Here is a 16,725-nt window from a genome sequence, read left to right on the forward strand (position 1 = left end):
GGCCTCTTTGGAAGCCAGGAGACAAAGGAACCTGGGAAATATTGCTCCCTGAGTTATAGTGCAGGGAAGAGAAGGGCAGAAAATGCATGTAGAGAAAACAGGCAGACAACCCATACATCTGCACTTATGCCTTCTGACAGAGTTAGCTTCTCCCTCCTGTGTACCCGTACAGCACACTAGGCAGAGAATTATTGTAACACTCATCATATTACATAGTTATGCTTTGCTTACATATCTGCCCTGACATATCTTTTGATTTCTCCAGCACTAGTACTGGGACACTGCAATTCTTGAATAAAAGATTTTTGAATGAATGGATAAATAAATGATTGATTTCATTCAATTTCAACAAAGGTTTATTGAACATTTACACTGGGCCACAATGTTCTGGTGGACTCCACCTAGGTGATTTCATTCACAGAATGTTCCGAAAGGCCTAAATGCCTATCGCATGTTCCTTGTCCCAAACCGTCCATTCTCACCAACAAACTAATCGTTGGCAGTGAGTGTGGTGACCCATCAACACAGATAGTGAGCTTATTTCCATGGTTATGGATATTAAAACCCAAAATATATTAAGCTGACATTACACATGATGCTCAGTATTGTGTGGTTACCAGGGTGAAAACTCATGCCCTTGTCTTCAAGGAGTTTGAATTCTGCCAGGGACACAGAAGGACCATCCAGAGATCATTTTGATGCCTTTGCTGAGTTAGAGTTATACACAGGATGCTGTGGAGTCAGAGTTGGCACTTCACCCAGCCTGGGAATTCAGGGAAGTTTCTGGAATCTTGCAAGTGGAGTAAGAGTGAATCAGTAAAGATAGAAAGGGACCAGCATGAGCACAGGCAGAGTTGTAAAATCGATTTCTGCAGGTTGTTCGCTCTGACTACAGATGCGGCTAGAGGGTAGAATGAGTCATGAAAAGTATTGTAAACACTTAGTTTGCAGGCTGAGGGGAGACACCGGTGTCTTGTGGCCCACTCTGGCTGCAGCATGGAAGAGAGATTTAAAGTGAGTAAGACTGGATGCAGTGAAAAGGTAATACAGGTCCTACAGAAACAGGCCGACAAATATCAAAGCCCATATGTAAAAATGTATTCACATCAGCACTGCTTCTAATAACGCAAACCTGAAAACTAACTAAATCGCCACTTTTTAAAGTTTTTGTATGTCAAAAACTGATTTTAATTCCCAAAATCTTATGGCAGAATGGAATTTTGTATTTATGTCTGGGTGTGTGTTTGTGTTCTATACTATTTTTGTAAGAGATCCACAGTTATAATTATTCAGGAGGATGGATTCAGGCTCTACAATGTTCCAGGTGCTGGATGTGAAAGCCAATCCCAGGGCTGTGAGGGAGACAGACAACCTGTTGGGCACCTCACCAAGCCCAGGGCATAATGGGATGATTCTGTCAGCACAGAGACGTCTAACATCCTATGGTTCTCTCTGCTCATAGAACTATAATTAATTTCCCCTTGAACTTTATAACATCTGCTTCCTTAAAGTGTGAGGCTGTGTCTGATTACACCTAACATTCCTTCTCTCATTAAAAAAATCTCTCAATGATGTGGTCGCCTTCTTCTAAGTATTCACTAATTTCCCATCTGATCAGAAGTAAGTTCTTTCCTTATTTCCAGGTAATAGGAGTCAATTCCAGTCACAGTTGCACTATTCTATGTACTGAGCACCCCCTCTCCCCAAAATAAGAAGAATTTATTAGATATTCTGGAGATGGTGACTATCTTATCAATTTTGTATCTCTGGCATCTGGCCCATAATCATGGCCAGTAAATGCTTAGTCCAATTTAATAAATTAAGTTGTATTTTAAAAATTCAATTTTTTCACTGAATAGGCAGACCTCCTTCTGTCCAATCATTTTATTTCTCACCTTTGTGCCAATTTTGTATTTTAAAACAACTTTCAAAATCTATTTTTACTATCCTCCACCAAGCTGGACATCTGTTCTACATGCCACAATGACTCCAATGTTCTCATGGCCTATTATAGGTTGAATTTTATCACCCGAAAAGAATATTGAAGTCTTAACCCATGAATGGGGCCTTATTTGGAAATAGGTTCTTTGTAAATCATTAAGTAAGGCTGAGGACATTAGAACGGGCCATAATCCAATACAAGTGGCAACCTTATAAAATGGTGAAATTTGGACACAGACACATTCAACAGGAAGAATGTATGTGAAAATGAAGGCAGAGATCACAGCTTCTATAAGCCAAGGAATGACAGAGATTGCCAACAAACCACCAGAATCTAGGAGAGAGGCATGGAACACATTCTCCCTCACAGCCCCCAGAAAGAACCAACCTGTCCACACACCTCGATCTCAGACTTCCACCCTCCAGGACTGTGAGCCAATACATTTCTGTTGTTTAAGCCACCCAGTGTGCGGTACTATGTTACAGCAGCTCCAGGAAATGAATACAGAGCCCTTCAGGCATATCATTACAGCTCTTATCACTTCTTACTTTAGTGAAATATTTACATATCCATCTCCACTTGTGACTGTGGACTCTTTGATATCAGATATTAAGTCTTAGACATCTCCATATCTTGATATCCCCTGTACAGACACACTATTGATTTAACTGTGTTCTTGATTTGCCCTGCTATACCCCCAGTCTGTATCAAATGTATTTTCTTGGAACAGTGTGTAGTCTTCTACTATTTCGGTTCACTGAAACATAGTGATAGCTATGAGATAATCTCTGCTGCTCTGTATTAACATTTCAAGCTCATTTTGCTTGAATTGCTCATTGTTCTGCTCTTACATGTAAACAAGTTCAGCCATAAGTTATTACTCTTGACCAGTTTCCCTGCCATTTTTCTCATGAGAGTAACTGGACACTTCTTGCACTTTAGCTTGTCTTGTAATTTTTTGTTTTTGTTCTAACCTATTATCATTTATAGAATTGTGATTCGTGGTTTCTTTTGCCTAACACTTTCTTCTTTCTACCTCTTAAATTAAAGCCTCAAAATTAAGCCCCGCTATTTCTAGAGCACTGTACTAGATGCTAAAGATGCGACATGAATAAAATATGGCCCTTGTTCTCAAGAGATTCATTCAGCTCCTTTCCTGAACAATATTTTCTTCTCAGTCTTCATGGAATGCTACCTGCTCTTTATCATTTTGCTATCATAAACCACACACCAGAGGACCAAATTCGTTTATTTTCCCACTTATATCCTACCATCCAATTACTTCCTATAGCTTCCTATCTTCTTTTCAAAGCAATGACTTTAGAAAAAGAAAGAATATGCTCTATGGCTCTAAGTTCACCCGCTTCCTATTCAGATCCTCCAAATCACTAGAAATATACCCTAAGTTCATTTTTTTAAATTAATTAATTAATTTTTGTCTGTGTTGGGTCTTCATTGCTGCACACGGGCTTTCTCTACTCTTCATCACGGTGAGAGGGGGCTACTCTTTGTTGCGGTGCGTGGGCTTCTCACTGTGGTGGCTTCTTTTGCTGCGGAGCACAGGCTCTAGGTGGGCAGGCTTCAGGAGTTGTGGCACACGGGCTCAGTAGTTGTGGCTCGTGGGCTCTAGAGCGCAGGCTCGGTAGTTGTGGCGCATGGGCTTAGTTGCTCCGAGGCATGTGGGATCTTCCCGGGCCAGGGCTCAAACCCGTGCCCCCTGCATTGGCAGGCGGATTCTTAACCACTGCGCCACCAGGGAAGTCCACCCTAAGTTCATTTTTGCAGAAACATGCATTCGCAAGTGGGTACAGAGAAAGCAAACGCGTCGGATAGATGAAAATAGGAGGGCCACTGGGTTTTGTCAGGGTCCCTTTCATTCTTATATCATGGCTTACGTATTTCTCGGTATGGACTTATCCACCATCATCCATCACTGTGCATATATGTTTTGGAGGGGCAGGGGAGGGTCACTTCCTCCTGAGGTTATAGCCGGATGCTGCTCATTCACTAAGAGCACTTAGAAATCCTTCTTATTCCCAGAAAAAAAAAAAGCACACTGTCTCCTCTTCAAGCAGACTTTCATGTCACGTTGTACCGGTGATAATGTTTTTCCTTGTCTTTTACCCCAGTGTCACATTCATTCACTCCTGTACCGCTTAGCACTGGTATTGATTTTTCCAGTACTCACTCTTACATCTTTAGAATATATTTTCATTTTTAGCATGCTTCCTGAATTACTTTCTTTTCGTCATCTCTACGGACTTTTCATTCTCCTTAATAAGCTGGAGTACAGAGGTATGGCCTTGACACCCTTTAACCTTTTCTAAAGGAAAGATTAGTATGCTTTTAGAGCACACATGATTGATGACTATCTCAGCAGAGAAGACAAACATAGCATATATTCTACAGGTCACCGGAACAGGACTCTTAGTCCCCATACACCCTGGATTCATAATAATAATCGGAGGAGGCCAACTTTCAAGGTTCTCACACAAAGAGATCTCAGGATGCCCATGTTGAAACAAAACATAGATACATCTGCTTAGCACAATACACCTGGAAGGGAATTTTCAGATAGATACGGTCATGCTCTATCAAGCTGAATGACCCTACCTGAGAAAGATATTTTAAAATAATGACATCTCAAAGTCAGGATTTGATTAAATGGATTTATAACCCTGAAAGTTTACCTGCAGAACTATAGCATTTTTACCATTGCAACAGTCTTGTCTTGGAAAAAAAGAGATATTTACTGAATATTTATAATTCCCTTTGCACTAAAGATAACGTACAGATTCCTTTCCTTGTCTCCAAATACTTCTCCCTCATTGCCCTAGATCACTTCTTTGGGCCACAGTTGCATTCTAGCCCTCCTTCAATACTGGCAACCCAGTTCCCACCTCCTCCCTTAGACACTGCCCACTTGTGTCTCCCCAGGATACTCAGAGAGCTCCTGAGGCTCCACTAGTCCACAGTGCTTTCTGTATTGGTCAGCATGCACAAAGCAATTTTACTTTTTGTACTGAGTAATTAGTCAAGGTTGGACTCAAAGTATCTGAGCTTCCTCTACTCTTCACTCTTTACTGACTTTAACATTGTGAAGCCATTGGTAGACTTATTTCCAATGCTTTTTGTTTATTTTGTGTCCTTTTATGTTTAGTATGGAAAAGTGCATATTATACTGTAAATTCTTTAAGAATAGGGATAATACTTTTCAAATCCTCTCTACTAATATTTGACATTACCCATATAAAATAAATTGTTGGAAGTAATGGTGCCTCCTGTGTGTAGGAATGAGATGGTCACCCATGGCCATAGTCTTTCTTAAATGGACAACTGTATTTTGAAGAACTTTTTTAAAAGATTGCATTACACTGTCTCAACTGAACAGTTTTAAATCATTCTACATGACTGTGCATCAGGTGTTCTTTAAGCTAAATCTAATCAGTGTACAAATTGTGTATTATTTGTTTAGTGTTCATAGGGTCCTCAACAGTATGTTTGGAAAATTTTACATATATATATACACAGATATATATATACACACACACGTATATATATACACGTGTGTATATGTGTGTGCATATATATAATAGATATAATAGATATAATAGATATTATAATATATATAGTATATATATATATATATATATATATATATATATATATATATATACACGAATTGAAGATTAGGCAAGGAGCTAACATTAAAAGACTTTATCTTGAGTGCCAGACCCACTGGGAATCTCCCCTTCCTGTCTCCTGAATACCTCAAATTGAACACGGTCGTGAAGTAATATTCAGACAGCATCTCTGTGAATCTTTTCCTGACATCCCCTCCTTCCTGAACACACAGAAACTGATCCATTACTGGTGCACTGCAACTTTTTATGAATTCCTCTGTTGGTTCAGTTCTCTGTCCTCCTTTGTCTGTGTTATTTTCGAATGCAGGGGTCTCCTCTACTTGGCCCACCCACACATTCAATAGGTTACTATTTCTTTAGTGTTTAACCATATTCAGACACTACACCCTACAGGAGGAATTCAACAGTGAGCAGGAAAGTGGGTCCTCCTAAAGGAGTGGGGAGGGTAAATAATAAACAAGAAATAATATCAAAGTGTATGATGTCCTCTAGACCTGGCAAATATGGGCTCTCAAAAATGTTATTTTTTCTAAAATAAATAAACACTCAAACTGAGAACAAAAGGTAACTACATCAAGTCGACAGACACATAAAGAAAATATTTATTCCAGGGCCTGACTGGTATGAAGTTATGAGAAGGTGATTGTGGTTTCCTGGCACATCTCCTGTTTGGTATCAGGCAGAAAGTTAAATAATCAATTGTCAAAAACTTCATTCGTATTTTCTTGCTGTTGCCCAACCTATGGTATTTTCCACATCAAAATTTGGAAATGGGAATAGGTAGCACTGGCTCCACCTGAAGAAGACAGAACTCCAGCCAGAGAAAAAGAAAGACTCCTAGCCAAAAATAAAAACACTCTAATTAGTTGTTTCATTTCAAGATGTTGAAACAACTCCAACCCAAGGAAATCAAGGCCTTCAGAGTCAGAACAGCTCATAGAAGAGAAAAAAGATGCTTCATTTATTTAGGAGTTTGATCTGAATCCAATTTGGAATGAAAAACCTAAAACCTATTAGAATAATAAACCTGGATAGAATGTTGTTTTCCTTAATATGAAAAGACCTAGGCTTTGCACGAAATCTATTTTAAGATCTTCAATTTTTTATAATCAGGGCAGGTGTTTAAATGGTTGTATTAAATGGTTTAGTTAGTACTCAGCTTTGTTTTCTGTGAAATATTCTGTTTAAGCTGTTTGCATGCTCTTTATTAAAAGCTCAATTTTAGAAATCTTGTGGACAAATGACTTTCTACTGGCAGACAGTTATGAAGTAGAGAATATAGCTGAGATAATTTGGAATCAGGTATAATTTTTAAAAATAGTTAAGAAATATGATGAGGGGGAAACTTTTAATTCTTAGGTTATAAGAATGAATTGACATTAATCTAACTAGATGGAAACTTACAAAGAATGGTTTTGTTTTGTTTTGTTTTTAAACATGATCTCTTCCCAGCTGTGAAACCCAAGAGTCTTAACTTTAAAACAAAAAGTTTGGTAAATATTGATCTTTATTATGTTTGAACTTGAAGAAGAAAGGGAAAAAAAGAGGAGAAAGAATAAAATAGACCTGCTTACAGAGAACGTTTCAGGCTACTCAAAAATGTGAAAGCAGTTTATCAAGAGATTCAGATCCTTGTAACTATTTCATCTGCATCCCAGCAGGTATAAGATTTCTAAATTAACTATAAAAAGTCCAAATGCATTGTACTATTGTCTATACTATTCATTACCTATTTAATTTAAATTAAAGGAAATTATATCAAATACTTTATTCACAGCATCTCTCCTTACACAGCCAACACAATTTTCCATGCCAAAATGCACCCTGGGGAATGAAAAAGTCTTCTGATATGAGAGTTTCATCTTTCTCAACTCACTCATAACCATCACCCAAATTCTTGCAATTCTCCAAATATGCTGTATTTTTTAATGCCTGCCTACTTTGGGCACACAGCATTTTAACTGTCTGGTCAACCCCAGCTCTTCCTTTGAACCTTCATTGGCCCATCCTCTGGAAAACGTTCCTGATATTTCTTCTTCTTCTTCTGTGCTGTCATAACAGCTTATGGAAACTTTCCTCAGTAAATAATCAGGTTGGGTTAGTTTCCACGTCCATCTCTTCTAGTAAACTCTAAAGATCAAAGACTGTGTTCCTTTCACATTTATATTTCCAGAACCTTGTGGGGTCCTATAAGTGAATTAAGCATTTAATAATGTGACAAGAGAAATAAAAGTGGAGTTGGAAATCTCACATCTTGAGCAATGTTTTCACCTTGTAAGCTTGTCTATCAAACTTGTCAACCACAAACACTTTCTATACAGATAACCTCTGGGTCTTTTTCAACACAAAAGGGAAAGGCATATTTAGGCAGTATCTAATTAATTTCTTACGTATCAATTCAAGGTACAGAATAGATGGGAAAACAAAATTGCATCAAAATAATGCCAATTTATACTCTTCTGAGGTAGAAATTACCTCAAGTAAGTACAGATCCATTAATTCTCAGATTTTAAAGACTGAATTATTTTTATCCTTTCATCAAACAATTAGGAAAGCACTTTTTAGAGCATCACATGCCTTTAAAAATTTTTATTGATATGAAGAAAAATATCCAAAAACTAGAACGTGATTTATACCTTCTGAACATATCACCACATAAAATGGTGCCATGACTAAGTAAAATATAAAATCAGTATTTTCAGTTTCAATCACATAATAATTCATAATGGCCAGTAAATTTTATAAAGATACATTTTGTTATCTGTATTTGTTTTGTAAAATACAGGGGGAAAAAAAGCCATGTTAGCACAGCCCTGTATATTTTTTCTAAGCACATTCCCAAAAGCAGAAAAACCACTTTACTCAAAGAAAGCAATTCTAGAGGGGAATTGCATGCAAATGTGGCAACTGAGCTTTGAAGCTCCACATCTCACATTTATGCACACGTCTCACAAATCTCCACACGTTCAGGGCAGGGGCGCATCACATATTGTCATCCTTTTATGCACACTCGCATGGCGGGTATCTGATGGGTCATGGTTAGTCTCTTGCACCTGCTGTCATTCAGTATCAGTCAGTCGGCTGGAAGTAGCAGCGACACTGCCTCCTCCACAGCTAATAACACGCCCACTCCTCTGTCCCCCCCACACCAGTGCCCCTCACGTCACCACTGTCTCAGGCACGAACTTCTACGAGAGCTGGCTTCCCGGGCTCCTCATCTTCCCCAATCTGTTCTCTCCTCTGCAGCAAGAGTGATAATTTTAAAACACAGTTCTGGGGCTTTCCTGGTGGCACAGTGGTTATGAATCTGCCTGCCAATGCAGGGGACACGGGTTCGAGGCCTGGTCCGGGAAGATCCCACATGCTGCAGAGCAACTAAGCCCGTGTGCCACAACTATTGAGCCTGCGTGACACAACTACTGAAGTCTGTGCACCTATAGCCTGTGCTCTGCAACAAGAGAAGCCACCGCAATAAGAAGCCCGTGCACCTCAACGAAGAGTGGCCCCCGCTGGCCGCAACTAGAGAAGGCCCATGCACAGCAACGAAGACACAACGCAGCCAAAAATAAAATAAATTTATTTAAAAAAACAAAAACACAGCTCTGACCATGTCTTTGCTTAAAACCTTTTAATGACTTACACAGGACGTTAAGCTAAAAACCAGCGTCTTTGACGATCTTGCAAGCTTCCATATGTCTGTTCCCTGCCCACCTCCGAGCCATAGCCTGCTCCAAGCCCTCCTCATTTTCCACGCTCCAGCCACTCAGGTGCTTTCAGCCCCCTGGAGGTGCCACGGGCCTTCCCTCCACGGAGTCTGTGCTACCTCTTCTGCCTGGGAATCTCGTCCACTCCCATCCACCACCCTAACTGCTTTGTCTCCCTCAGTCCTCAGCTTAAACTTCACACCCTAAATCTGCCAGGTGATGACAGGTCTCTCTGATACTCACTCTGTTCCCTTCAGGTCTTCTGCTTTGCCTTTAGATCATTATCACATTTTGTAATTCTACACTGACCTGTCCATTTATATCCTGTCTTCCCCTCTAGCCTGTGAGACAGGGACTGTGGGTGTTCTCACTCCCCAGTTTTATCATCAATATCCACAGGGCCTGGCATATAGGATGCACCTAGTACAAAATGTGTTGAGTGAAAAACTGGACTTATCTAAGTAAGTATACCAAATCCAGCAGGAAAAGGGCATGACATACCTAAGTGAACATATCAATCAAGAATCGATACAGTTGATTCTTATTATTTGTATTAATTTTGTTCTATAAAGTCGCTGTAAACAGTGAATTAGTGATACTGAACCATTGCTCCTAAGAGAAATACAGTTAGGTTTCTAGGAGCCTCTAGTCACACATTTTCATCAATCAATCAACACATAACCTTGTTTTATGTGTGTTTAAAACACCTTGTTTAATATCAATTGTTTATTCATTAACGTTGATCTCACAACACTATAACTCATGCCTGAACGAAGCTTATCTAACACACATCCTTTCTCCATAAGGCACATTCCATCCTTCTTGGGCTTAGGACACTTAGCTCCTTGGTACTACATTTGGGGACCTTTTAGACATTGAAATCACCAATAAAAATTACATAAGTGCAAAAACAGGACACTGATTAGACAGTGAAAAGGACACTTGTCCACAGTGAACAGAAACAAGCAGTGGGTTGTAGTGTCTGGCCTCAGCTGGGAATATGTTCTTCCAGCAACTCAAATTTTTCACTGCTCTGCACATGTCCACAAATGACTGCAAAATGATGCAAATATTGATTGAGAGGGTTACAAATAAATCTTAGTGAGTAGGGGAATTTGCAAATACAGGATCCACAAATGGTGAGAATCAACTATACTTGTTAAAAGGTTTATTGCCTCTGTGGAGTGTATATGTACAGGTGCGTATGTACATACATATGTACTGGACATGGACAGTAGACTCTGCCGGTTTATTCTATGCAGTTCACAACCCTCTATAGGAATGTAGCAAATATTTAATTACCATATCCAATTGGAGAGGATTAAGCCTTCTAAGACTCTTATTCAACTGACTTAACCACTTAATAAGATCCTAGCACCTCCAGTTAGGAGAAAACACTACAATATTTGATTCTTAAAAAGAATATGTAAGATGTAAAAGTACGCCAACAGATCATTAATTATATACTTATTCTTTGTAAGAACCTCAATGCTTTCTGATCATAAACTGTCTTAGAAATAAATGAATGTGTGATTCTTGGACAGTTTCAAAACAACAAAACCAACTCTGAATTTATTTGGTACGTAAATAACCATGCCAACGGATCATATGCAAATACATCTCAAGCCCAAAGGACATTTTAATACCCTAGTTACTCTTTAAGTAAATCCACGTGAGAATTTTAGTACCTAAAGTGAAAATGGCGAGTTCTGGGCTTCCCGCCAATTTCATTTTGGGTGTGACATTTCTGACTTGCAAGATGTAATTCTTGGAATCTTATAAGCAAATTTTTTTTTTGCAGTTGAGAATGGTTTTTCCACTCACAAAATTACCTACTTCCCTTTACTTAACAGTTATGGAGGAGCAAAATTTACAGGCATGAGGAGGACCTTATGAGAGTCAGGACCTCAGCCCATCTCCAGCCCCACACCCCTCTCCTCAATGCTGGATGCTCCTTTGGAGATTGAACACCCCACAGCCTAAGGAAGGTCACAGTACATAGTAAGGCAGGAAGCCAGTGCCGCCAGATCCCCATCCCAGGTTACTTGAGGCAAAGGAAGGAATGAGTATTGGGAGGTGACAGAACCCACTCCCTGCCCCCTCCTCCAGCTTCTCTAAGAGTCCTCCCTCTGGGGTCATCCCAGCCCCTTCTTCCAGAAGCTCCCTGACCTCCCTCAAACTTGCCTAAGCAAACTCCTTATGCTGCTTTTATTTCTTACTTCGGATATGTTTACCCATGTTTGTGAGGAACAGAGAAGAAACAGGTAGTAGAAGGAGGGTAATTTCCCATCGTTCTTTTATCAAAGACTCACCTTCCTCCTCAGTGCGGGGAGAGGAAGAGTACTTCCTCAGGGGCACACAGCTCTCTCTCGCCCTGGAGAGCTTGGCCGGCATCCTCTGAAATTTCACAGTGCGGGAACTGACTTCCCATTCCCATTTGAAGAAGCTGAAGACGACTATTGATGGGGCCCGACTCCTGCACAGGAAATCCAGCAAGGGGGATGGGGGAGGGCCAACACACTGCCCTGTGACTGGGCCCCACGGCCCGCACTCCTAGGCCAGGCCAGACGTGTGGGCCATGCAGGTTACAGGATGCTGGTGTGAGTACTCGGGCCCTGCTCTGGCCAGTAGAGCTCTCTGCAGGGGCAGAGATGCCTCTGAAGTAAGAGGCTTTTGGGGGATGGGGTAGGGATGCTACCAATGCCTCAACCTGAGGAAGGAAGCACAAATGACCATACAGAATAGAGACTCATTCTTTCTTAAGGCAACTTCAGGTGAGAGGGCCCAACCTGAAACCTACAGAGGGTATGCCCCCTAAAGAGGATCAAACACAGCTATCTACAGGGCTCAGTGTATGAATCCACCCAGCACAGTAAGAACTTCCCTAGCCCCTTACCTCTCCCCTTCCCCTCTTCCCAATGTGCAGGAAACAGAAGCTAGTGGAGAGTGGGGGCCTGCTCCAGACTGACCCAGGTCTGTGCCAGAAAAAGCCTGATGCTTTGATGTTAAACCAAGGGAGACATCTGCACTGGACATTAAATGTTGAAATTGAGACTGTGTCTGCAACCCAAAATCAATATAAGGTTGTGCTCTTTCTAAAAATAAACAGAAAATTCTGGGATCTGCCAACATCTCCATCCAGCATCTGAGGAAAAAAACCTCCATCAAATAAAGTTTAAAGGGAGAGTGAAAGGCAAAGTAAAGTTATGCTTGTTCTAAACGCAATTCTTGTTTTGTTACATTCACTCACAGAGTTAGAAACAACAGGAAGGAAAAGGTAAGGTAGGAAACCAACTCACGGATTACCAGTCAGAGGTTTAGGAAACAAATTTTAGAGTAGAAGAGCATGTTCAGAAACTCTCAAATCTGTCTCCATCCAGACTTCTCTGACCTAAAGCCTTGTATCTTTCACGCAAAATACCCCCCAGTCATCTCTGAAGGAACATGTTCAAAGGGGGAACCTCCCCCAACTCAAATCACTCTCCCCACCAAGGATCCATACTCAGGTTCTTGCAGAAGCTTTTTTGTTCATACTTTCAGTAACAAATAAATGTGAAAAGGCATAGAGAGCAGTTAGTAGTTTGCTGAAGACAAAACATAGCTATCATTATTACAAGCTGGTCAAGGAAAAGAAGGAAGGAAGGAAGGAAGGGAGGGAGGGAAGGAGGAAGGAAGGAAGCAAGGAAGGAGGGAAAGAAGAAGGAAAAAAAAGAAAGAAAGGGGACTTCCCTGGTGGTCCAGTGGGTAAGACTCCAGTGCTCCCAATGCTCAGGGCCCGGATTTGATCTCTGGTCGGGGAACTAGATCCCGCATGCATGCCACAACTAAGAGTTTGCAAGCTGCAACTAAGAAGTCCGCATGCTGCAACTAAGAAGTCTGCATGCTGCAACTAAGAGTCCGTGTGCCGCAACTAAGTTCGCATGCTGCAACTAAAAGATCCCGAGTGCTGCAAGAAGGACCCGGCACAGCCAAAATCAATCAATCAATCAATCAATCAATCGAAAGAAAGAAGGAAAGAAAGAAAGGGAGAAAAGAAGGGAGGAAGGGAGAGAGGAGGGAGGGAGGAAGAACTGAAGAGCAGGCAAGGTGCCCAGCCCATCACACATACAGGTGTGTGCCAGGCCACGCCCATGCTCATGGCCAAAGATCTTCAGGTTGACCACACATAAGGACATGGAGTTTAATCACAGCAGCTCACTCTAAGAGCAGGCAATTCAGCACTGCAGGTGGAAACTGGCCTTCAACTTAGTAAGGAGGTCGTAGGTGGTAGGTGGATTATGTGATAGATGAAGGAGTGTTGGCAGGACGTGGCATCGGAAGACCTGTTTAAGACTTAGAGGCATCATTTGCAATCTTGAGAATTTGAGTAAGCTTTTCAATCTTTTTAAGCTTCAGTTTTCTTATCTGTGAGATGGGAAAAACAACCATAACTCTGGTTACCTCACTGGAAGGTGTACAAATAGACATAGTGGGTGTCCAGATGCCTGCTAGAGGACCAAGCCACTCATTCCCCCAGCTCCCAGAGAGTTGACTGCTGGCGTTCCTCTCTGAGACTTGCCATTAGCCTTTCCCAAGGTCTGCCTCTGGGGCCTGCCTACTCTAACAATTCCTTGATCCAGGTTCAAAATATCTTCAGAATCCAACTCCATCTCTCCACCTTCACTGCTTCCACCATGAGTCATGTCTCCATCATCTCTCATCCAGATTCTTGCAATAATTTTATAATTTGTCTCTCTCATTCTGCCCTTGACCCCCTACAGCCTGAATGATTCCTTTAAAACATGACTTAAGTCATGTCCTCCATTACCTCTCACTCCCTTACATAAAAGCCAAAGTCCTCGTGGATGGCTACCAAGCCCTACGCGATGTCCCACCACTGGCTCACTCGTCCTGGGGAACCTTCTGATCTCACCTTGAAGTTTACTGCTCTCCCTCTTATTCATGTCACCCCAACCATGCTGGGCTCCTTGCTCTTGTTCAAACGTGCCAGGTGGGCTCCAGGCTCAGTCCACACCTTTGCACCTGTGACTCCTTCTGTCTGGAATGCTCTTCCTCTACGTGACTTACTCCCTCACTTCCCTCAAATCTTTGTACAAATGACTCCTGATCCGTGAGGTCTTCTCTTCCCACCCTAATTAAAAGTGCAACACCCCGTCCTTTTTTTCTGCTTTATTTTCCTCCTTAATACTTATTATTTATCAACATACTATATATTTTACTTATAATATTTGTTTATATTTGTCTCCTTGCACTAGAATATAAGTTCTGTGATGGTAGGAATTTTGGTCCTATTTTGTTCACTGCTATATCCTCAGCACCTAATACAGAGCTGGGCACATAGTAAGTGCCCAATAAATATTTACTGATAGAACAAATAAATTAATAAAGGGTGAGGAATTTCCCTAACAAATGGTAATTAACAATTTTGTAAGTATCCAACAAAATTCAGATAGGCCTGATCTAAATATATGTGAATACATATCCACACATGTAACATGTTGAACACAGTGACATTATACATCAAAAGGCACATGAAAAATCTGTAGAGTTGGTTAGGTGGTGACAGCAATGCATTCTGAGAATTGACATTATCAACATGTAACTCCTACTACTCCATCTCATTTCTGTGAGATAGAGCCAAGGAATGACACGTTTTCATTATTGTGACGTTGTTTCTTCTTTGTCAAAGAAAACTGGTGAGAAGTCTGTGAAATTCTAAGGGCAGATGTTAGCATACAGTCTATGTGTTTTTCTTTCCCTACCATTCCTCAAAGCACTAGTGCTCTAAGCATCCAATCACATCATTGTCTTCCATAATGGGTACTAAACCTGGGTGTCCTTTCCAAATGACAAACAGTTCTTGATGGTAGAAACAGATCCTCTGTCTTCTGAAATTTGCCTGGACTCTGTCCCCACTCCAGGTCCAGCTTCTCAGAATTTAGAGTCGACTTCTCACCAAGCTGACAAAAGGCTTTGCTGGATCCATTAACAGAGCCATCTCCAGTTTTTGCTATTAGCCAACAATTTGTTGTATTGTACTTGCCAACGATTTCTTTGCTCTACCAAATTGCTGGAGTTATCATAGTTGGCAGTGGTTTAAAGGGAATGGGTCTCCCAGCAACACCTGACAGGAAAACAAATTTGAACCAGAAACTCTTTGGTTTCGGTGGCACTCAGCCTTTCCCACTTTGCCAAATCTTTCTGTTTGCTAGCCAGTCACTCTTTGGAAAGGGATAGAGAGCATGAGACACAGAACGAGTCACACTCACTACCTTCCAGGCATTGTGAGAAATGTGACTGGTCCATCACAAGCCCTACTGAAGCTTTTGCATAAACTCCCAGGATCAATCTCCCTCTCGGCTCACAAGACAGCTCTGATTCAGACATTGTGAATAGAAGACACCCACTGACTGTCCTCACGGATCCTCTCTCAGACCCCATGAGGTCTTTGTTGCTGTAGGTCACTAGAAAAAGGAACTCAATGATTTGAATAATGAGAAACTTCAGGCCTGAACATTTTGGTGGTGAAGGGGGCTAGGAAAAAAGGAAAAATTCTAATGCTGATACAGAAGAAGGCAAAGCAATGGAAAAGCATATTCAGTTGCCCCCAAAGCAGGTACAACACCGCAGAGTAGGACTTTTGAAGTTGTGGGAAGCCCTTTAGAGACTTCTTTCTAGAATAGTCAAGGGTGTGTATGAAAGACTGAGAGCAGAAGCAGAAATTCTCATGCTGGGAGTCCCTCTGCAATTTCAGAGAGCTCGCTAAGAAGATGGTCATTCTAAACTTGGCAGATCTTCAATGGGAAAGCAGCCCTGCGTTTCCCCCAGCCTCTGGACATGCAGGTTACTTGGGTGCTATTTATGTTTTGATTGACAAGTGTACACTCTGTCTAGATAAGTAGCGAAGCATCTCTTGCAATGATGCTTCAAAGGAGCAGCTGTCTGGAAAGATGAATCAATGCCAGGATAATTCAAGAGCCGATCCAAACACCAGTAACCATGGTAAACATTAACAGATGAGGCAAACACTTGAAAGAGGCGACTTACTCTGAATCCACAGTGCACTAAAGGTAAGACAGAGTGATACTATTTCTTCTCATTTATTTTTCATTAAGAGGTTCTCCAACCAAGAATTATCATCTTTAAGGGATTATCTTGGTTTCTATTATTTGTGACTGTCATATTGCTTTCAAAACTAGGAAGAGACACAGTACCTTATTTCCCATTCTCGTAAATTCTTTAGCATGGCATTCAATGTCCCTAATGATTCTGTGCCATATGCTTTCACATTCCATCTACTGCCACCATCCATACATTCTATCTAGTAAAATCTGAGGGCCCATCAGTCCTTAAATGTGCATAAACCTTTGCTTATTCTCTTCCTTCTGTCTGGAATTGCTTCCCCACAACCCCATTGAATCAAACCCTAATCATT

The sequence above is a fragment of the Phocoena phocoena genome, chromosome 18, assembly GCF_963924675.1.
Source record: "Phocoena phocoena chromosome 18, mPhoPho1.1, whole genome shotgun sequence".
Lineage (NCBI taxonomy): Eukaryota > Metazoa > Chordata > Mammalia > Artiodactyla > Phocoenidae > Phocoena > Phocoena phocoena.